This window comes from Aythya ferina, assembly GCF_964211825.1.
Source record: "Aythya ferina genome assembly, chromosome: 5".
Taxonomy (NCBI): Eukaryota; Metazoa; Chordata; class Aves; order Anseriformes; family Anatidae; genus Aythya; species Aythya ferina.
In genome coordinates, this window is record NC_140301.1 from 65,105,711 (window position 1) to 65,128,606 (window position 22,896).

The 22,896-nt window shown below is 52.3% G+C and overlaps 1 protein-coding gene and 1 long non-coding RNA gene across 6 annotated transcripts in view; both read right to left on the reverse strand.

Moving 5' to 3' along the window:
* The window catches only part of LRFN5 (leucine rich repeat and fibronectin type III domain containing 5), a 57,954-nt gene extending 51,458 nt beyond the window's left edge, over positions 1 to 6,496 (reverse strand). For 2 of the 4 annotated variants that reach the window (XM_084521532.1, XM_084521530.1), the window contains exon 1: positions 5,809 to 6,203. The gene's annotated coding sequence lies outside the window, so the exon portion shown is untranslated. Of the gene's footprint in view, positions 1 to 5,808; positions 6,204 to 6,228 lie in introns of those variants that run through there. The other 2 variants (XM_084521533.1, XM_084521531.1) reach the window with 2 other exon arrangements.
* Positions 6,497 to 12,736: 6,240 nt separating this feature from the next.
* Positions 12,737 to 15,861, reverse strand: LOC311437716. Of its 2 annotated transcripts, none has more exons than XR_014693657.1 (2): positions 15,382 to 15,861; positions 12,737 to 13,430 (listed from the first exon to the last, which is right to left on the reverse strand). It is a non-coding gene; the product is annotated as an uncharacterized lncRNA (long non-coding RNA). The 2 variants fall into 2 exon arrangements; XR_014693658.1 differs by having other exon boundaries at positions 12,737 to 13,707.
* Positions 15,862 to 22,896: the final 7,035 nt, after the last annotated feature.

Below are 22,896 nucleotides of genomic sequence, written 5' to 3' on the forward strand. Positions count from 1 at the left end.
TCCACATGGAGCATAAAGTCTCTGAATTACTGTTCAGTACTGTTAGAGAAATCCCATGCCCAAATCCTAGGACCAGAAACATTCCCACCAGTGTGCTGAAAACACATTTGGGGGTTTCCTGTCTGTCGGACTTTTTCTACTACACTGCTTCTGCCTTTTGCTCACTGCTGTATTACAGCTGGTGGTCAGTCTTCGTGCTATGGTAGGTAAAGAGCTGTCACACCTCCCTGTTGCGGGCTCCTTGCCAAGCTCAGGCCTCTGGTCTCTCCGTCCCCCTTGGCCAGCCACAGAGACTACGCAAAACAAAGAATTACAGTGACGTACCAAGGGAATATCAGATATCTGGCAACATAACAATGTTGAGGCAATGGAAACAGTTTTATGCCTCTAATCCAAAAAGCAATCCAACATGATCTTGACAGAGGAGCCTGAACAAAAACTTCAAAGGACAAAAAAGCCATTCAACTTTAAAGCAAAGTTACCTAATCACGTGTTTTCATGGAAATGTTTTGCTAAGAGTTCCTGGTGAGAAACTTCATCTGGAAGAGCAACCTCAAAAGCAAGGCATTAGGCAAAGGTTTCGCAGCATCGGGAACCAGCTTCAGGCACTCAGAGTCACTCTGGCCACATGCTACGCAATTAAGGAGGCCTTCACTGAGGGTTCCCATTAGCCATTTGACAAATCACCCTTTGCATTATTCAGCCATCTCAGAACAAATATTATCTGCAGACTGATTTAATCCCCAGGCAGGTGGAAGCTGCCACACCAGCTAGGCCACCAACGCCAAGGCCAGGGCCAGCAGGCAGCCACCCCCCAGGGCCTGTGTGGACGGAGCCCCCAGGCCCAGCGCTGCCACCGCCCTCCGGACCAGGCACCACCTGGGCACATGCTTGGCCAGGGACCTGCCCCCAGGTCCTCCTCCCTTCAGACACCACAGACGCCACTACACACCTTTCTAAATTACAGGGTGATTTGTCAGCTAACATAGCTGCTACTGAAATCCATGTCCCCCGGTCCTTGGCCGGGCAGTGGCCTCCAGGGCCAGGCTCCTGGCACCACAACCTTTGACCACATCACAGACCTCTGGCTAACAGAGTCTGGACCTAGGATTCACCACCTCCAAGGGCGGAAAGGCACTGCAACACGCTGCCCGGAGAATCTATGGATGCCCCATCCAAGAGGGTGGTCAAGGCCAGGCTGGGGCTTGGGCAACCTGATCTAGTGGAAAGTGTCCCTGCCTGTGGCAGGGGCTGGGGGTAGAACAACATGCTCTTTCAGGTCCCTTCCAACACAAACCATTGTATGATTCTGTGATTCAAGGGCCTGAAGAGGGCACAGTGCCTGTCCTTGGACATCAGGGCATGAAACACCAGTCTGAAGACTTCTGAGAACCCTGCTTTTACATTCTTTGTGCCCTGTCTCCATGCCCTAAGAATACCAGTTCCTCTCACTTCCTCTACGGGCTGTATCAGTTCTCCAATAACCATCAGCAAGAGCTGCCACAGAAAAGAAAATTACTGTTATTACTGTTTCATGATGGGCTGCAGGCTAGACAGACAGCCACATAATCACCACAACCCAATGAGGGATGCTGTTTGTTATCTGGGAATACATCAAAGGTCTCCATCCCTCTTCAGGAGCCCCACAAAACCCTCACTACTGCAGGAGAAATGCACACATAGATATGGACTCATCATTGCATTCGCTTTTGCAGCAGGGTTCTGTTGGAATATTTATGATAGCCTGGAATTAGGGCATCAGCTTTTACCCCTGGGTCTGTAACACCATTTCCAAAACACGACCCGGACAGCAATTATTATTATTCTCCACCTCAGCACTCGGTGACACAGCTTCCCAGACCAGCTCCTCCACCAGCAATTATTCCCTGGTGCACAGCACGGCTGGGTGGAGGGCCGGCCACGGGCTCCCCGCTCACCCAGGGCCCTGCTCTCCATCGGGAGCTGCTCGGTCAGTTAACCCGGGGAGGAGAGTCCTGCTCCCATCCTCCCATCGCTGTGACCCCCCCTGCTGCCAAGGGCAGGCAGGTGCCACCCTGGGTGCTGCTGTGGAGGAGGGGAGGCCCTAGCACCAAAGCACCGGCTGGGTCCCTGGGCCCAATACACACTCGCAGCAAATGAGAAGGTGCTTCTTCAGTATTTTGTTTCCAGAACGATGTCTCAAACTTCAGCATACCAGAGATATACTTGACTAATTGGAAGCAAATATTTCCTTTTCATTGCAAAGTACACATTCGATATATATTTATAGAAGAAGTGGTTCACTTTTAAGCAACAAAACCCTGTACTGGTTTGAATTTGGCCTTAGAGGCTTGAGCATGTCTCCAATAGTGCTTCTGTTCAACTACATTATTTTCTGCTATCCATCTGCACTGACAACATGCTTTTACTTCCAAAGCATTTTAGGTAACTACTTCAAGAATAATTTTTATTTAAAACACATGCAGAGACATATCTCTTAGCACGAAACTCATCAAATAGTGTCAGCAAGCACATTTTAATAGCATAATATTGAAAAGTAATTTTACTACTAGCAAGAAAAGTCTGAAGACTGCAGAGGATATATTTAGATGCGTATAAATAGACAACACTCAGCAATGTCTGGTCAAAGGAGTACAAATCTTCCCTAATGCATGGAATATGCCTGGCCCAAAACGCTTCAATAGCACTTAGACAAGCCTTTTCTGTTTGGCTCAAATTCTGCCAGGCCTGTTAATAGCAGAGCTATTAGCATGATTTTCTGGACTGGTTGCTTGCTCAGAGAACATTCAAAGATTGTTCTATAAAACTGAACCTGTTACCACATCTGAAAGCATAGGAAATATTGATCAGCAATGGAAAGCCATTAGCTCTCCAGCATCTGACATATCCCCATACACCCCAGCAGGCGAACAAGCTCTCCAGGCACCTTCAGGTGCTTCATCTTCCCATTGTGCTTCCAGCTTGCAGGCACCCTTGCTTGCCAAGACTGTACCTAGGGGCACACCAGGCTCTCCATGAACTCTGTGTGAAACTATGCACACTAAGCCACCTGCAGTGGCAGCAGCTCACAGGAGATCTGACCAGGGAAGACCCGTTTCCTTCTTGCCACACTGTTCTGCTACATTTTTTCTTGGGTTCTGATCCGTTTTGCGCCACACACCGAGTCAGCCCCATTTTTGGGCCAGGGAGACAATCCCTGATCCTTCTTCCCCTGCGTTATGACCAAAGTCTATCTCCACTCATCTCTGTGTAGCCAAATGGAAGCCTTTCTAAATGACAAGAGTTACATGAAAAATTCAAGAACCACCCCTAGGAAACCATCCTGAATAACACTGCACCACAGAGTCCAGCCTTTTTCTTGATCATAAACGGAAGATAAGATCATCCAGCCCTCCGGCACTCACTGAAATAGCACAGTTTGGAGTCCATTCCTGTACCTGTATGGGTTTTAGTAAACCATCAAAGTGGTAAACTACCTCAAACTCATGCTAGATGTCTGAAATATCCAGGATATATTTCCACTGACTGCATTGCCATGATAGAACTAGTAACTGCTCTTTCAGAAAGAAGCTATTATGTCAAGGGAAGCTTCTTAGTAAGGTTTGTGACTTGAGGCCTAGCTGGCAAGCTTGGGTATGCATTTTGATAGTCTTATGCATTTAAATGCATTTATTATGCATTTAAACAAATGCACAATCCCTTGAATACAGTATGTATTTAGAAATGTACATCAGAAAGGTGTTTGGGCACTGACAGCACTCAGTTTCTTGTATGGTTCTTCTTAGAAAATTGAACCTGACACCCAGATCAGCAGAGTCCTTGTTTTGGAGCACACCAACTCCAGTCCACCAGGACAGACCTCCAGCAGCACTGCAGAGTCCATAGGCTCATACACAGCTCACAGCTTTGGGGGAATGTCTCTAAGCTAATGGGGATCCCAGCCAGTGGCCATGAGGCACCATAAGGCATGTGCAGCCCTGAAAGCACAGGTGGACACCATGCTCCTGGAAACATCTGAAGACACGATTTGTGCTGTCAGAACCAGCTGAGACCCTCCTGTAGAGCAGCAGCAGGCGCTCAGAAACACAGCTGTAACCAAAAAGGCTAAAATGACCCAGGGTGGATCCATCCCATCTCACAAGTTTGTTGTCTGGCCACATTAGCTTGAACACATCTGGACATGCAGCACTCAGCCAAGAACAATCAAGGAATGAACTGACACAACGTTACTTTGGAGACATGTGAAATGCAAGCAGGGATGGGAAAGACGTCAGAACAGCAAGATGACCAAGGCATGGGTATCCAGGCTCCAAGACAGTCAGCTGGAGGCTGTGAAGGCCGTAGTGTGGACGTAGCTAGAGACACCCAACTTTCCCACACTCAGTTTGGGGGACTGGTCAGGTTACGTTTGCACCTGCAACTGAGACCAGCAAGTCCTGCTCCAGACACTCCATGCAATGACAAGCAGTGCCTGTCCCAGAGACCTGACAGACCAAGCTAGACAAGACAAAGGTTCGGAAGAGGAAACACTGCTGTCTTGCACCACAGAAGGCAATGAGAGAGGGCAGTGCTCACGTTAACTCTCATGGCAGACCTCAGTGGGTGCAGATCCTGTGCCTCCAAGCCAGTGCTGGCAAGCAGCAAAGGAAGGGGCTTTCAAAAGCACTTCCAGCCCAGCCACGCCAGTGCTCCCCTGGGTGCGGCAGCCCCAGAGCCAGCCTGACTGTGCAGGCTCCCCCTCGGGCCCCTCCTCGGCTGCGGCTGCTCCCTGGAATCAGGTTTGTTTGCTCCTGACATCAACATGGCTGCAAGGTTTCCGCTGGCTCCTCTACAACTGTTCTGCCGTCTCCCCAAACGGGAACCTTCCAGCAGCAAAAAAGGTTTCTCCCGTCCTACATTTGCTTTCCCGCAGACTAGAAGCGTACGCTACAGACAGACAGAGGGGAGGGGAAGGGACAGCAGCACACACATAGCCCGGGATCCCGGGGACAGCCTTTCAGCACCGAGGACAGAGGCGTGAGCCCGGGCGAGGGCAGCGGGACGGGGCGGCTGCCGGCAGCCTGCGGCCGCGGGGACAGGCGAGGTGCCGGAGAGCCGGGGCCCCCCCCGTCCAGCCGCCTTCCCTCCGGAGGAGCTCCACACCCCCGCGGCCGCAGGAGCCGACGGGGCGGCGGCGCAGCCCCCGCGTGAGCGCCCGGGGGCTCCGAGCGTGGCCGCAGCCCCGCGGCGCCTCCGCCGGGCAGGGGCAGCCCCGCGCGGGCGCACACGGCGCGGCAGCGGAGAGCCCGGCCCGGCACGGCCCGGCCCGGCACGGCACGGCCCGGTACAGCCCGGTACAGCCCGGCACGGCACGGCGGTGCCGGCGCTCCCCAGGCGGCGGCAGCACCGCGCCGCGGCGCGGAGGGGGCGGCGGCCGCCGCGGCATTCGCGGCCCTGCAGCACCCCCAGCCGCGGGCGGCCGCCGGCGCCGTCCCGCGGGCAGCGGCGGGAGCGCGGCGCGGCCCGGCCCGGTTCGGCTCGGCCCGGCCCGGCCCGGCCGGTCCGCGGGGCGCCCGCCCCGCCCGCCCCGCGCAGCCCCGCGGCCGCCGCCGCCCTCCCGGGAGGGGCGTCCCGGGCGCCGCCGCCAGCCCCGTCCCGGCGCCGCCCGCCGCGCCGCGGGGCCAGCCCTGCCCTGCCCTGCCCTGCCCTGCCCTGCCCGGCCGGCCCGGGACCCGCCGCGGCCGCCCCCCCGCGCCCATTCCCGCGCGGACGAGGACCGGCGGCTGCAATGCAGATGGGGCCGGGCTCGGCCGCCCGCCCCGCGATTACCTGGTGCCTCCCGGGGAAAGACGGCGTCCGGAGCGCTCCCCCTGCAGCGGCGGCCGCGGCCAGGCTCCGGCGGGGCTTCGTGGCGTCGCGGCAGGCAGGCCGGCCGCCTCTCTGCCCTGTGCCGGCGCTCAGCAGCCGCATCCTAGAGCGGCTCCGCGGCGGCGGCTGCCGGCGGCCGGGGCGGGCAGGGCAGCCCGCGCGGACGGCCCCATGGAGCGCGGCGGCTCAGCGCGGCGCGGCCGGCGGCAGCGCACATGCACACGCGCGCAGCCCGCGCCGGGCGGGCGGGAGGCGGGGGTTCGGCGCGGGGCACGCGGCGGCGCAGCCCGCCGAGCCCGCTCGCATCGCCCCGCCGCGGGCAGCCCGCTCGGCTCCGCGCCGCTCCGCGCCCGCCGGCCGGCCGGTGACCTTGCCGTGTACCTGCGCCAGGTTAATCCTCGCCGAGCGCTCTCGCTCCGCGCCCCGCTGCGTAATCCTGCGCGCCGGGGCGCCGCCGCTGGACGCACGGACGGGCGGGCGGACGGGAGGGGGGTGCGGGCGCGGGGCGCGGCGGCGGCGGCCCCGGCGCCTCCCGGGGGCAGCTACGGCGCAGCGGGCGCGCGGCGCGCAGGGGCGGCCGGCGGCAGGGCCATGCGGCTCCGCGCCGCTCCGCGCCGGGCGCGCTCAGGCGGAGCAGCCGCGGCGCCGGGCGTTGCGGCGGGGCAGGGCGGGGAGCTCGGCGCCCGCGGCTCGCCCCTCCGCCGCGGCTGCTGCGCCCATCCTCCGCGCCGCCGGCGGCCGCCCGGCCCCGGCCCCAGCCCCGGCCCCGGCCCCGGCCCCGGGCAGCCGCGCCGCTCGCTGCAGCATGGAGGCAGCCGCCGCCTCCCCCGCGCCGCGCCGCCGCGCCGGGGCGGGCTGCAGGAGCCGGGCGCCTCCCCGCCCCGCCGCACGCACGGCTGAGCCGCAGCCGCCGGCCGCCGCCGCGCAGACGTGCCGCCGGGCGGGGGAGCGCGGGGCGCCGGCACCGCACCCGGACCGGCTCCGGCGCCGCGCCCGGCACACGGCACCGGCACGGCACCCGGCACCCTTCCGCCTGCCCGCGGTCCCGGGGCGCCGAGCTCGGCCGTGCCCACGGGCGCTGCCGCCCCCCGTCCCGGCGCGGCGCAGGGCGCGGGCTGCGGAGCGGGCGGCGGCGGCGGGGGCTGTGCGGTGCCGGGCGGCGGCCGCCGCTGCAGCGCGCGGGGAGCGAGGAAAGGAGAGAGAGGAGAGGACAGGACAGGACAGGACAGGACAGGACTGCTGCGACCCGTCGTGAGTGCTGGGGTTTCGACCTGGCCGCGCGTCCGGCAAAAGCAACCCGCGGAATCAGGAGGAAGGAGCGGCGGCGAGGCGGCGGCGAGGCTGAGCGCTGACCTGCATGGTGAGCGGGCCCTGACCGCAGCCGGGCCCGCGGAGCCGTCCTGCGAGCGCCTGGTCCGAGGGCACGGCCCTGGCACCTGACGTGGAGGGGATGATCCTGGCAGGAAAAGGAGAGGCTGGGTTATCTCTGGGGTCAATAAATTCGGGAGCTTTTAGGGACTGAGAGGTTGTCGTCTGGCTCCAGAGATCTCTAACGGAGAGAAGAGTGCATCTCATGCTACGAAACGCTGGTACCTTTGCTCGGTTCTCTTTTGTGAGAAAATTTCAGTGGTGTTACAGGACTGTCAGCAGAACGGTGTGACAAGTACTGCCGGGAAAGCCTTGAAGACGAGCTAACGAACCTCATCCACCTGCCAGTGACTGTGGTTGGGAGGAAGGTGCACGCCCCACGCCCCCCGCAATGGGCCATCTCCTTGGTTGCCCTCCGCAGGGATAGCCCACGTCTGCCTGCTCTTCTGAGGTGCCCAGGCCTGCCTGGCTGCCCTGGCAGAGGCGCTCAGGGTGCTGCTGTCTGCAGCTGGACCAGCACACAGGGCAGTTGCTGCTGCAGGGTGCAGGGGAGGACTCAACAACCACACCGTGCGCGCAGCGGCAGCGGACGCAGTGCTGCTGGGATACCCTGGCATTTTGCTGCGGGTGCACGTGGGGGAAGCTCCACCCCAGAAAAGGAGAGATGTGGTGCCAGTTTTCACACCTCTCTGCTGACACTGTTCGTGCACCGGGATCCAATGTGTGGTGTCAGTGTGGGTGAGAAAAGGGAATGCAGCAGTGCTCCTAGGCTCGGGTCTGTCCGTGCAACCCAAGAAAACTGCTCGGTTTGCAACCTCTGAGGGGGAAGAGGAGTTTGTTTTTGTGGTCTTCACAGCAGCTTGTGACCGTGGTCCAGAGGGGAGTGCCCCTCCCAGAGCAGCAGCCGTCCTCTGCTCCTCCAGCAGCCTGTGAAGCTGCCCAGGGCCTGGCAGCCAGGCTGGGTACTCGTGGCAGCTCTCATAAGTCAGTGTTTATCTCCAAGTCCCAGCTGCTGTTTCATGGATCTGGTTCAGGTTGTTACAGGGGCAGAGAGGCTAAAATGCTGGAGGGAGGGAATGACTAACTCTTCTTCTCCCCTAAGGGAAAGGTCAAGGCAGAAAGCTGAATTTGCTGAGGTTGGCTCATGAAGATACTCTCCCAAACATTCACTTCTATCACTGTTGGCCTTTGGAGCTGGAGACAGTGTGTTCAGCTTTCCTCAGTCTTGAGTCCAGCCCTGCTCAGCTTTAACAGTGTGCTCTCCTCTGGAGAGAGCAGAGACAAGAAGCTGCTCTGTGGTATAACGTTTGCAGTCTTGGCTGAGTTCTACCACATTAGACAGTCTTCTCGGGCTTGCTGTGCACAGCGTTTGCTGCTCTGGCAGTCCTCTGCTGCCCCAGGAATAGGACAGCTGGCACGGTGGTGATGCCAGCTGTGCGGCTGGCATTGACAAAGGAAGCAATGTTTGGATATGGCTTCCCTGGCGACAGCGAAATGAAAAAGCTCTGCTAGCGGAAGCTTGCTCTCAGAGTCAAGCTTATACTGGAGGCTCCGTTGGTTTGCTACCATCCAACACAAACACACCAGGAGGACTGGTCCAGAACCACTGTCTGAACTGGTAGTGTGACAGCACAGCCCAGAAACTGCCTTCTTGCAGACAGCTACAATAACGCCCCACACCCTCTGGCCTCAGGGGACTGTGCAAGGGCTGCTGCAGCTTCTCTGCCAGCCTGAGGTCCATGGCAGACATGGGGTTGAAGTGGCACCACTGCCTCCTTAACGTACCTGGTGGAAAACGCTCCTCCGTGGAGTGTCTGGGAGTGTGGAGAGCCGGGGGTATGCTGGAGGGTGCTCACTCCCTGCTGTTTGAAAGGAACACAGTTCGTCTGGTCACTGTACATGCCAACAGCGATGCTCCGAGAGACGCAGCATGTCTCTTCCAGTCACCTTCCACAGCCCTCGGCCTTGTCTCCAGGTTGCCTTGCAGGTGCGCTCCCCTGGTAACAGCTCCTGGGGTCTTGGTTAAAGCAGGGCAGCCCCTAAGGCATGGGGATGCTCTTGGCTGTGATTGCTAGCAGAAAGAAAGGTGCTCCAGCTGCAGATCAGGAGAGTCCCTTCCTGGGAGCACCATGTTGGTGACAAGCCCGGACTCAGCTCTGAAGGACCAGTGGCTGTAGGGGGACTGGGCTCTACCTGCGCTGCCCAGCGGGCGGTGCCACTCAGTGAGCGGTCAGGCTCTGCCTGGATGCCCCTGTCCTGGAGGCACGTGCCCACCGCCAAGTGTAGCTCCATTGCCTGTTAGAGCAAAACCTCAGCTGCTTTCAAGCAGGAGCAGTCACCAGCGTATTCTGTTCCACGTCAGAGCAAGGCAAAGTGAACCCTGGGGCCGGCGTTGCTGCCTGCTGTCCTGCCGGTGCAGCTCCCACCCCAGGGCTCTTCCCCTCCCTCTGGTCCCCCCTGCACTGGGGTCCCTCGCTGGGGTGCCCGGGGTCGGGCAGGGGGAGCTGCGCCTGCACACTCCCTGCAGCACTCAGGGCGGGCTGCATGGGGAGAGACCTCGGTGGCCCAGGAAGGGGCCAGTCCATGCCTGAGGAGCCCCTGCACGCCCGGCAGTGTGCCCCCAAGGTGGCCTGGGCGCGTGTCACCCACAGGGCTGGGGGCGCGCAGGGCTGCTCACCTGAGCTCTGGTGTAGCTCTGGTCCCCCCGGCCTCGGGGAGCCCTCACTGCTCCAGAGCTCAGGCACCATGTGCCTCGCCCGTTCCTCTTCTCCGCAAACCTTCGGGGTGAGCTTTGTCTTACTCCAGCCTCCAAGAGTAGTATTACTGCCCTTTTTTCTGAAAGAGTCAATAACTCCTTAACCTCTTTCCTCCCCACGGTCTTTTTCTTATTTTATCACCTTGGTTTTTTGGGGCTGAACTAAAAAGAGATCTTTTTGAGGCAAGTGGTTTATACCAGATAATACATAGAGCTGCTCTGATGAGCTTTCTAGCCCTAAAACAGCTCACAGAGCAGGGACGTAAGGGCTGGGCACAGTGCCAGCAGCCTGCAGCTGGCTGGTTGGGGTGCTGTGCCCACCTCGCTGCCAAGCTGGCTCCCACGCCTCGCAGACCCAGCTGCCTGCCCTCCGCGGCAGCTCGCAGCAGTAGCTTGTCCCTCATCAGTTCAGACCTCCTCCCTGGCCCCACGCCATAAACCCACGTGCTCCTTAAAGATGCAGCTGAAGCAGGTACCATCTGCAAGAATTGCTGCCAAACAGCTGGGCAAGCAAAACTGAACACTATTCTTGGGGTAAAAAAGGAGAAATACTTCTTTTCTAAGGTGGTGGTGGTTGTGTGCAAGTCTGGAGGAGTGACAAATTAGGCATACATCATTCTGCATTGACCAAAATGCTCTGTGTTGGGGGAAGAAAAAAAAAAAAAAAAAGAAAAAAAAAAGAAAAAAAATCTTTTTCATTAGGTACCTCTGATTGTTCATATAGTGTGCTGTGTGTACACCCTAAAGGAGATCAGCAGCAGTGCAGTACAGCAGTAACAGCAGCAGATTGGTGACTGCAAGTTTTAGCATCCCTGCTAAAACTTTAAGGCAAGAGGGAGTAAATGTTACTTTTTATGATAGGCTGTTGTGCCTCATCAGAAAGTATGTGGAAACTGCAGTGTTTACTCATCTTTACAAGAAGAAAATTCACTGCTTTAATCACTGAAATGTCAAGTGCAGCATTGCGTGGAGTGGATTTTCCCCTCCTCCAGAGCACTTGGGAAATGGGAAATGCTGCTGGCACAGGGCTTAGCGTGAGCTTCTCCCTCCAGAAGAAGCAATGAAGTATGTTGAGTTGCCCAACTATTTGTTTCACAAGATTTTATTTTTTTTTCCCATTTTAAGTTCTTTAGTCTGTAAGATGGGGGAGCTGTTGCATTGTACAAAAAAATTGCACAGACAGTTCCTCCTAGTTACTAGGTGTTGTGTCATCTCTTAAGCAGCCTGCAGCAGGAGTTCAGTAGAAGCCAGGACAGCTGTGCAAGCCTGCAGCAGGCACAGAGGCTTGCTGGAGTAAGGGCTTATCCAATTATTGCATTCATCAGCCAATGAGGCACTGAGAGAGCTGTGCATGAACCTGACCCAGGCAAATTGTTGGTTGAGCCTCTTCCTTATAATTAGTTCTAAGTTTTTTCAGGGTAGACTGGCTTTGTGTTTATGCCCAGTGTACTTTTGTTAGTGGTAAAGCATCAGCACAGATGATGCTTTACCACCAAAAGATTGATTTATTGCTCTCTGGTGTGCTTCCCTATCTGGTGACAACTGGCACAGACAGTGAATCCGTCCCTGCATCTGAAAGCGCCATGGAGAGGAGGGAGATTGTGGGTCTGGGCTGGTCCTCAGGCAGACTTGGTTCATCAGTTGAAACGAAATCGAGTAAAGGAGATGCTTAATAACTGAAACCTACTTTTGTCAGGTTTTTTATCTTCTTTTGAAAATCTTTTTAATTGCACTGTTTGTTTGATCTTTTAACATATCTTCTTTTTGAGAAGGAAGTAAAATAAAGCACTGTATGTAGTTTGGATTGTTTTTTAAATCTCATACAAGATTGTATGAAGATTTCTACAAATTGGTACCTGTCTGTCAAAAAAGTGTTTAATATCCTTCATATCCTAAGTATTTTTAATTCTTTACATATAAACTGGAGTACTAACACAGATTAAAACTGGACATCCAGTAGTGATCTAGCACACTAAGTAATTTTGTTTCACTATGTGTGAATAATAATCCGTTATGAATCCATTTTTTAACTCCGTTTTGTAAGAGATGCTGGTCCGGTGTAACACGAGCACCTCTCCCTGTACTGCAGTCCCTCGAGGTGGGGGGCAGGCACCATGGTGGTGGCTGTCACTCACAGCACAGAGGCACAAACGCCCCAGCCGCCAGCCCAAGCTGGGTGTTGGGCAGAAAGGCACCAAGCACAACAGGGAGCTGCCGCTGCGGCAGGAGGGCAGCACTGCTGTGCTGGGGCTGGGGCAGAGGTGAATGTAAAACAAGGGGGCTGCTGACAACCCCAGCAATGCTGTCTTTCCAGCTGTAAAAGGACATACAGGTGTTACTGAGGCAGACACTGCCTTCAGTCTGTGACGCCTGGTTCTTGGTGCAGGAGTGTTTTTTACTGTTGCTTTTCAGCTAACAGCAGGAGGTGGGAGCCAAAAAATACCAGTGGCCAGGGAAAGGACCCAATGCTGCCATGCAATGCTGCTGTGTGATGAAATGGTATTGAGAAAAAAAAAAAAAAAAAAAAAAAGCCCTAGACTCCTTCCTCTGAGGGAGTTTAACCTGCTGGATCTAAGGGCAGAGATCACCCATCACTGCACAAGGATCCCTGCTGGCACACTGCACAGCACCCACATCCCCCTCAGCGTCAGACCTCATGTTGCTGCCATAGCCTGGCCCAAACTGCACCTGCCACAAGGGACCCTGCCATTTCTCTCAGCCTCGACAGGCCCACAGGGACAGGGATGATGATGGAGAAATGCAGAACACAACTCAAGGAGCCATCATCAGAGCTAGCAATCTTTTGACCCTGTACATGTGAGTGTGCTTCTGCTGCATTTAGGCAGGCAGAAGTGCTGGGTGATGTGTGCATGGGACAGGCTGCACCTGGCCATAGTGCAGGTACCTTTGTCCTGCATCATCAGGGCTCAACACCCACCTCTTTGCTTATTTAACAAAACAGAGTGGCTGAGTTAAGGATGCACCCTATTGCCTGTCACCTTCTCCCTTCTGGTAGCATTTAGGTGTGCCCTTAACATTTAAAAAATGTCATTCCTTAATACTTGCATTCTCTTTGGTTTGTTGTTTGCTTAGTTGTTTTGTTTGTTTGTTTGTTTGTTTTTAATTCTTTCCTGTTCACATTCTTTCTTCTGTGATTTATATTTTCCTTGTTGAGGTGATATCTCAGCAGAAAATAGCAAAATCAGTATCACCAGCCTTCATGCAAAGTCCCTTAGCATGCTTGCTGCTTCTGAAACAGCCATGTGGAGAGCTTGTTTCCATAATGAACTGAAAAATTGTTTGCTCTTCTCCCAGTTGCTGATTTAAGTGTTTTTCTTAAGCCAAGTCTTGCATGGAAAAGGGTATCCAATAATTCAAGCTGTTTGCACTGTCTTCCTTCCACATGTCCCGTCTCTTCTCTTGCATCCAAGCAACAAGCTGAAGGCACATGTTCAGATGACTGTGATGGGAGCATGAAGAATACTAGAAATCTCATTTATGCACACAAGCTTAATAAATCAATAAACACATTATAGTATACAATCTTTAATTTATAGTCTTTACAGTCACAGTTTAAAGCCTACAGAAAGTCACTACTGGTGTAACCACATTTAAATGAAAAAGCTAGACGAAATTTGAGTCAATTGTCACTCTAAAATTTTCCTCTTGAATGCAGGCAAGATCCAGATTTTTCTGATGATTTGGTCACCAAAGAAAGAATGCAATATTCCACTGGACTAGGAAAAGAAAGCAGGCTGAGTGACTGTTAGGAGTAAACATCCTAAACAAGCAGAACTGAAAAAATAATAAGGTAACTAATATTTTGGGGAAGTTGCTAATTGGAAAAAAAATACAGACACACATGCAAAAAGAGTCTACTAATAACTGTTCAAAAGAGAGTGAGCTGAAATCTGGCATGGATCCCCACAGCTTCTGAGCTTGTTCAATTAAAATCAACACTGAATGGTTTTTCTTTCACTTCCATTACTCAAGCTGCATTCTTCAAAGGGATAGCAAATGAGTGATATGCATATGAAAGAACCATGGAGTATGAAATTACAAAATGATACAGGGTTTGGATATTTGCACTTTGAGATATTAAACCTTCTGAAGGAAAATATTTGAGCAAATTCTGAATAAAGAACCCTACAGAGGAGGAAGGAAGAACTGTGAGATAAATCTAATAAGGAAGAGACTATGCAATTGCCAAGCACTATTGAATTACTTACTTTAGCCATGACACAGTATTTCAAGTGGAGAACTTACTCCTGTCTAGTCAGGCACATTGTAAAGGCCATTTGGGCCTGTTTTCTATTCATGTCTGCAGTGGGGCAATCTGTGGGGTGCACTCATGTCCTTCTCATGCAATTTTTCCTGCCACCACAGTGCCACCAAGGCGTGGTTTGGGGACCACAGTGTCTGTGTCTGGTCGTGCTGGGCTGCACTGCACGTTCAGGATCATTCCCTCCTTCCTACACCTCTCTTCCCCACCACTCCCTCTGCTGCCTGCTCTCCTTGGGCTGCCAGCATGAAGCACACCAGACCGCATGCAGCCGTGTTGGTCCCATTCTCGCACAATCCACCCATGTGCAAACTGGGGGGGGTGGAGGACTAGTGCTACCTGCTGCAAAGATGTGCCCGCTTTGGTCTCAGTCTGCGTGCTGGTTTAACACTGATGGGCACCTCAGCTCCACTATGCCACTCTGTCACTCCCTCTCCTCAAAAGAACAGGGGGGGAAAATACGATGAAAAAGGGCCCACGGGTTGAGATAAGGACAGGGAGATCACTCAACAATTACTATCATGGGCAAAAGGGAGATAAATGTAATTTATTGCCTACCACATACAGACTAGAGCAGTGAAAACTACAAGTAAAAATGCCTTCCCCCCAACCACCCTCTTCCACCTCCTCTCCCCGAGCAGTGCAGGGGAATGGGGACTGGGGGCTGTGGTCACTCCCTGAGGCTTCGTCTCAGCCACCCCTCCCAGACCCTCTGTGTCCCTGCTCTCCGTGGGATCCCTCCCATGGATGCCGTCCTTCCCCAGCTGAGCCTGGGGGGGCTGCCCGCAGGCTGCAGCTCTTCAGGAACTGCTCCCACACGGCTCCGTCCCATGGGGTCCATCCATCCCCCAGGAGCATACTGCTCCAGCACGGGTCCCCCACAGGCAGCAGCTCCCCCCAGCCCCCTGCTCCTGCGGGGGCTCTCCACAGGCCGCAGCCTCCTCCAGGCCACATCCACCTGCTCCACCGGGGGCTCCTCCACCCATGGGGGGGCTGCAGCGTGGAGATCTGCTCCGTGTGGGACCCATGGGTGCAGGGGGACAGCCTGCTCCACCAGGGGCCTCTCCACAGGCCGCAGGGGACATGCTGCTGTGAGCCTGGAGCACCCCCTGCCTCCTGCTGCACTCACCTTGTGGTCTATGGGATCGTTTCTCTGCATTTTCTTGCTCCTTTCTCACAGCCGTTGTGCAGCAGTTCTGTTATGTTGGTTTTTCTTTTTTCCTTTCTAAACCACCTCACAGAGGCACAACCAGTGGTGCTCATGGCTCGGCTCTGGACAGTGGTAGGCTCTTTTTGGAGATGGCTGGAGCGGGCTCATCCCTAATGTGGGCAGCTTATGGGCTCTGCTCACAGAGACTCTCTCTGCAGCCTTGTGCTACCAAAACCTTGCCGTGTAAACCTAATGCAGTCTGCCAGCCTACTTTATTTTGAATACTATGTACAGATCAGAAGGCATTAAAAGTCATCTGATTGGCACAGAATTATCTTGTGCTTTCAGGAACATGCTGCATGCAAAGCACTTGGAAAGTTGCTTTAGAAAAGCCCTGGCCCTGACAGTCTCTCTAATCGCGTAAGACTTCCATGCTGTGGTTAAAAATCTCAGAATGTCATGAATTGATGGTAATTAGTGATAATTGTTTCACATGCAGGCAGTAAATCTGACTAATAACTCCCTTTACAAGAGTCAGGGAGATCGGGGACACCCGGGTCAGAAGCCGTCACTGCTAATTACCGGCTCGCTCCTCCTGTTGCTAGCACAGGCTTCTCTGCGGAGTCTGCTGCTGGTGACTGTGCAGGGAGAGGGCTCAGCCCTGCAAGACGCTGAGCTACCCTGGCACCACGCTGGGGCATGCAGCAGCCGGGTTGGCACTGCAGCCCAGGTCCCTTTCAGAGGCCGCAAACAGATTTTTTTTTTTTTAATATAAAATAAAAGAAAAAAGGAAAAGAGAAGAAAAGAGAAAAGAAAAGAAAAGAAAAGAAAAGAAAAGAAAAGAAAAGAAAAGAAAAGAAAAGAAAAGAAAAGAAAAGAAAAGAAAAGAAAAGAAAAGAAAAGAAAAGAAAAAAAAGGGGGGGGGGGGGGGGGGGCAGGCATGTAATCCCTGTCTGAACTGCTACAGGGCACAAGCCAAGAGCCAAAAGGCTTTGTGCTGCTGATTGAAGTTCTTCTAGAGATGAATCCAGGCTGGGATGAAAAAAGCTTCATGAGGCAAAACCCAAACAGCCCCTTGGGTAAGTTGCTCCAGCGACTTACTATCCTTATTGTTATAAATATGCATCTTAAATTTACTTTTAAATTTTACTCTTTAGTTTCCAAATGTGGGAGTATATGTGTGTGTGTGTGTATAATTTATTTGATTTATTATTTTGAGGCCTCGCCCCTGAAAATAAAGGTTTCTCAGCACTGGGTAATATATGGTAGTATGGTGAAAGGCCATGGGATATTAGGAAGGGGTGAGGAGATATTAAGAATTATATTGTCATCTCCAGAGGAGAGAGGAGAAAAAAAAAATAAAAAAGAACACTCTCCTCTTAGGAAGCACCTCTGCAAGGCCACACATCTGCAGGCTCTTGAAATTCACAAAGGTGAAGTGAGAGTGTTACTGCTGATACTGCCACAGCAGCTGGAGAAAATATGACTGCAAGGAAGGGACTGCTAATCTGAAAGGGTCAAGAAACCCTGCTAAATCAGAGGCAGCCATTTACCAGGCTGCATTCCCCCCTCCCCTGCCAGCCCAGCCCACCCTGCTGGAGTCACACCTTGGCCATCCCTGGGTGCAGGGAAAGGGATCTCCCTGCTGTCAGACCCTGCTCTCAGGTGCCTCATTCCCCTGAGGTGCGCGGGGTCCCACTGCCCAGGGCCCAGATTGCTGTGTCCCCTGCCCAGAGGTGTGCTTGGGAAACGCTGCCGTAGCTCAGGGAGAAGTTGGAGTTTGCCTTACTGTGATGAAGGGACCTGATGGGGGACAGCAGTGATGGCGAGCACCCAGCCTCACAGGAACCCCCGCCCTTACTGCCCAGCATGTGCACCCGCCAGCTGGAAGCTGCTGGTGGAGATTGCCCCCTGCCCCGGCTCGCAAACCCCTGTTCTGCCAGCCCTGCAAAGCTGCCTGTCTCACACAGCACTGTCCTCGAGGACAGCAGGCATGAAACCACATTTCCCTGTGAATATCAAGCACTTAGATGCTCCTACTGGTATTAAAAAATGTATATGTTTTATAGAATCAAAAGACAAGATTACAAAGATACAGTGCCCTGAAGTCAATGAGCTTCTGAAGTCAGTGAGCAATATGAATATGCAAAACAAATATGCATTCAGTACATATAGGAACATGAAATTGTACAGGAAGTGGGAACAGTATCTACAGAAAATGTCCTTTACACAGCAATGACCAAGCACTTCAGGTAGCTGTGTGAAACAGCAGTCATTCATACGCACTGAGTGAAAGGCAGTTCTAGAAACCTCCCCCTCTGTGCTGGAGATAATACCCTTCAGAAATGCTTTTCCCATTACAGACACCATGCTACCAAAGTCACGTCTGCACATCCCTGCCTCTCCACTCTCAGAGATCTGTGCGTGTTGCTACAGCGCAGCATGAATTCTACATTGCCAGTGGCAGACACAGTAATGAAAAGCATCTTCCTTTTGCAGCAGCTTCAGCGCCCTCGCAGCAGCCTTCTCAATGAGCCCATGCAGGAGCCTTTGCTTAGCGCTGACCTGGAAATCTACCTATCTGCCTCCTGGTAGGAGGGAGCTCAGGGCTGCTGAAGGCTGTTATGTGTACACTCAGCATAAAAACCTCTGCTCACCTTAACGCCTTGCTACCCTTCCGCAGCCCCGCGCTAGCCGCCACACTGGGAGCAGATCGACCGTTTCCCCCAGCAAAAGCCTGCTTGGGAGCCTGCCAGAGGGGCACTCGGGGTTCTCCCCATGTCAGAGTGGCAGATTTCTGTTTGTGCTGCAGGACGCAGCAGTGCCAGGAACCCACACATCAGGGCGGCTGGAGACATTGTGTGCAAATTCCTGTGCATCAGACAGGGCTGGCAGGGAGACGGAAAGTACAAATCAGGAGCTGCATTTGCACTAAGGCTCACGTATGTTTGTGCTGCTGTTCCTTAGCTGGAGAGGACTCTGTTTTCCACGTTAGGGCCTCTCTTTCTGGTGACTATTGCCTACTGCCTGCTGTTCTCCCCAGACAGCTCAGCCCAGACCAAGTGTGGAAGTCCTCAGGACCCTCTCCAAGGAGCTCTTCTGTCAGCCCTTCCCCAGCACAGCGCACCTCACCCAGCCAGGGCAATCACATTTACCTCCTCCCAGCTAAATTGAAATATGTTTGTCCTCATGTACTCCATGCAGATTGGGTCCATACATTATTAGGTTCAGGATAAACCTGTCTAGAGAGTCAGTCATTAAGAAAATGTTGCTGGCTGGGCAATTCTGCTGCAATTGGCTTCCCTTAAGCCCAGTCTTTGTTTGATAATAGATACATCCACTTATCTTCAGCTGTTATTTCTTCTCAGTTTCTATTGCAGCTTTGCACACAACTAAGGACTAACTTAAAGATGCCTGTTTTGCTCTCTCACTTCAGCCCCTACTTTCTTAAAATGTAGGCCCTAGTGCATTTTTTCCATCTGATGATACCATCCACAATCTGATTGTTCCTAAAAACCTTGGTTTTGGTCTATCACAACAGTACCATGGGGAGGAGAGCTGGCTTTTGTGGGTAAGAAGCTCAGTGGTCTCAGCTGCTCCTCAATCCATCAGCTACCTCTATTCCATAAACTTGCTTCCTTTCACCAGCATCTTTCAGTGCCTCTGTTCACCACCACAGGCCTTACCAAAGACATAAGCATAAAGTGAACACATCTGTTCTTCTGCCTTTCACAGCTTTATTTTAATCTTGGCCCCAGCCAAAATGCAGAGGAGCCATCTTTCTCTCATGTTGCTGAACATAATGGTTCAGCGTGGTACTCTACATGCTGTGTCAAAGCCTATCCTTACTTTTCTTCTGGAAATTTTACTTTCTCTAGGATTCTCACTGTCTCCAAGATGCACTTTCCTTTGCTGTATAATCTTTTTTTTTTTTTCTTTTTTTTTTTTCCCCAACTCTTTGCAAGTTCTCTCACTCCTTATGTTCTCTTTAAAATTGTTCATCCACTTGGGACACCTTCACTCAAATTTTCCCTTTCATGAAGGAACATAAATAAAGCACTGCACAGCTATATTTCAGAAAGGCATTTTTTGATATCTGAGTGGGATTTTTTTTTTTATACACAATAAAGAAATAGGTACTATTGTCTCCATTTGACTTGTTCTCTCATAACTCCCCTCTCAAACTACATAGCAAAAGGATGTGCTGCCAGAAAAGCTTTTTACCTTCTGGAAAAGTGCAGATACTCATGAATAAGATGTTCTCAATCAGTGCATCCAAAAATCTGCTCTCTATATGACCACAGAAGAACCACCTTCCTTTTTGAGACTTTGAGCTTATTGAACTACTGGCCTGGTCCAGGATGGGGTTGTATTGCTGGTCACACCTGGGAGAGCTGCATTTTACTTCAAGGAGAGCACTGACTCTGAAACACCAACAATGAACAAATTTACTTTCTCAAAAACAAACCAACAAAAGAGAGAGAGAGAGAGAGAGAGAAATCATCTTCAATCTTGCTCATCTGACTGGAAAAACATTTCTATAGATTTCATTAACTCTACCTGATTTTAGATTATTTTTTTTAAACAAACTTACCATTGCAATTTAGTAAGCCCATGTACTTTTCCAGTAGAAAGGCAGAAGAGATTTTTGTCAATCCTAGTTTTATCTCCAAACATGAGAAAAACCAAAATGTGCAAGAGAGCTCACATGCAAAACAACAAGTCTAATTTCTGCTGTTTTTCCATATTTAACATAGTTTAATGGAAAATGTGTAAAACTACCCTGCTGGCCAGATACGAATCTGCTGCAGTGGGCGTGCAGGAAGGCAGGCATCCCTGGAGCCCATATGCTCGTGGGAGAGCAGCGCCAGCCACGCGCCAGGGGCTGCTGCCAGGGGCAGGCTCTCCCGTGTGATAAACAAAACCCATGAGCTACCCTTGGATTGGCTTTTAAGTTAAACTCCCACTGGGGTGCCAAAGAGTGGCAAAGAACGAGCACCTTCCTGTATCTCCTTCAGCCTGTTCTGCAGAAGAAATATGAACACAGCCAGAAGTGGAAGCAGGGTGAGGAAGAGGTGGGTGAGCCAGACTTCCTCTTTCAGTGGTGGATCTGCTTTGCTTGGCTTATAACCTCATCTGCAAATGCTCTGTCAGGATGCTGAGGCACTTATTTTATCAGCCCTGGACTTATTTCAAGCTTGCTTTCTGTCAAAAGCCAGTAACTAGATGTAATTCTTTAAATCATTAAAGTGTTTGTATAGTTAGCAATTACCAAATTCTACATCACAATTCTACAATTAGCAACTCCACATTGTTAATAATGAATTTAAGACTTGTGTGATAACTCTCAAGTGCTTTGATTCCTCCTGGAAGGATTATGCTTGCATTATGAACATGAGTCTATACACTAGCCAGCCATCACTAACCTGGTCCAAGTCTGAAAAGTGTTGGCATTTCCACAGTAAAGCTCAAGAGCCAGTGTCTTTTTTTGGAATAAGGAAGCTGCAGGTCAATCCTGTAGCTGTGAGGGCAAGGACTCACAGGGAAGGTGCCATGAGGCACCGGTCCTTGAGTACATCCAGCAAGACAGAAGTAGTCCTGCCAGTGGAAGGGTTTGGGAAGGTGGTTGAAAACAATCTCTGAGTTTTCTTCCCTTCCTCTCTTCCAGACAGCCCCAAGTGAAATTGCAATGGACGTGCCTCCTCCCTCGTCCCTCTAGCATCCATTCCCAGACAGTCCATGTTGCTCACAGAGCACAGTGCCCACTCTGGCACTGCATGTCCCAAGAGGGCTGTGTGTGACACAAAGGTGCCGAGGACTCCCAGAGTCATTCTCTGGCTTTGTTTTTCCAGACAAATTCTGAAAATTCTTCAAGAATGAAAAAAATGCATGGAAGAATCCTGTGCAAACAAACAAGGCAGCATTCTTGAGATGAATGGGACTCAAAGCACTATTGCAACCTGGCTTTCTATTTTTCTTAAACAACAGCTTGTAACAACTAGATTTCCTGTTAGCTCTGCGGAATAGACTTTGTGGTTATTTGTGGTTTATTTAAATAACCCACTAGCATTGCTAGAGTTCTTTGATGTTGAAAAGGTTGACATTGAATAAAACTTAGTTTACATTTAAACTAACTCCCTTGTGCTCTCTCTCTCAAAAAAAAAAAAAAAAAAAAAAAAGCCAACAACAACAAATCAAAGAAATCCAGCCAATGAGTCCTGCTTCTTCTCTCTTCTCTCCTCTTTGCTTTCTCCTCATCATACCACATACAAAATGGCAATTTGTTCCCTAAAAAAATGCTTTTTGCCACTGCTCTGTACTATTTGCGAAGGCTGGAGATCTCATTGCCTTCAGGAGGTTTTCCAGGCCAGCTAGGTTCAGTATCCACTGAAATGAAGGTAGAAAAAGGATCTAACCCAAAAGCTGGATGAACCATGAGATGCAAAAGCATAGCAAGCAGTTTTTGTGGTTGGTTGGCTGCCCATTCCAAACCGTCTGCCAGGAAAAGGAGACGATGGCTGCGAATATGTGTGCAGCCCTTGACAGGGCACTGCCGCTCCTGCAGGCCCCACCACGCCGGCACTGCCTGCCCTGCCTCTGGCCTGGTGGAGCTGGGGCAGCCGTGTCTGCATTGACCAGGGCTGCGTCTGCTCTGCTCCGCTTCTTCTTGTCCTTGCATGGGCTGCAGCCTCCAGGAGCTACTCCAGGCTGGAGCAGTGTGGACCACCAACACATAGACGTTGTGTGGGGAGATGGGGAGTCACGCAGGAGCAGAGGCGGAGACGTGGAGACGCAGATGTGAGGCAGGGCAGCGCAGGGGCGGCGAGCAGTGGGCATGGGAGACCCATGGCTGTGCACAACTCACCACCAGCGGTTACAGAAATGCACGGCTGGTGTTTCACACAGCTGGCATGGGGGGGACAAGGAATAGCACCTAACACATGCAGAGGCACCACATGGCATGTGTCCAGGTGTAACCTGGAGCTGCAGGGCAATGGAGGAGAACATGTCAAGGTATCGGCTATACCTACAACAATACCCCGATCTCCCACACCTGCCCACAGCAGTGTGAGGATGGACAAGCGCTGGGGACACCAAGAGCCCTGGCCATGGGGGAGAACAGCCCCTCCTTTAGCCTTGCTGACAGCCTGAGAGGAGGGAAGGAACAGCCGAGCTGTGAGCCTGGCGGTGCTGGAAGGTTTGGGATGATACATCCTCTGGAGAGCGTGTCATGTGTCCTGTGTGAGCTCATGAACTAGACATTGCTGTTGTGGATGCTACAGGTTCACTTGAACTGAGGAGTGATTGGGTATGTTTATAATGAAATTAAAAAAATAAAAATCCTGTATTTTTAAATACAAAACTATTTGAGCCACAAATTCTGGGAAATTGGAAGAATGTTCTAGGGTTATATGTTTTACTCTAATCTCTTTTCCAGTTACTTGCTGTCAGCCAATGTGCAAGTCTGTCATCTTTACTTTTAGGTCTTTCTCA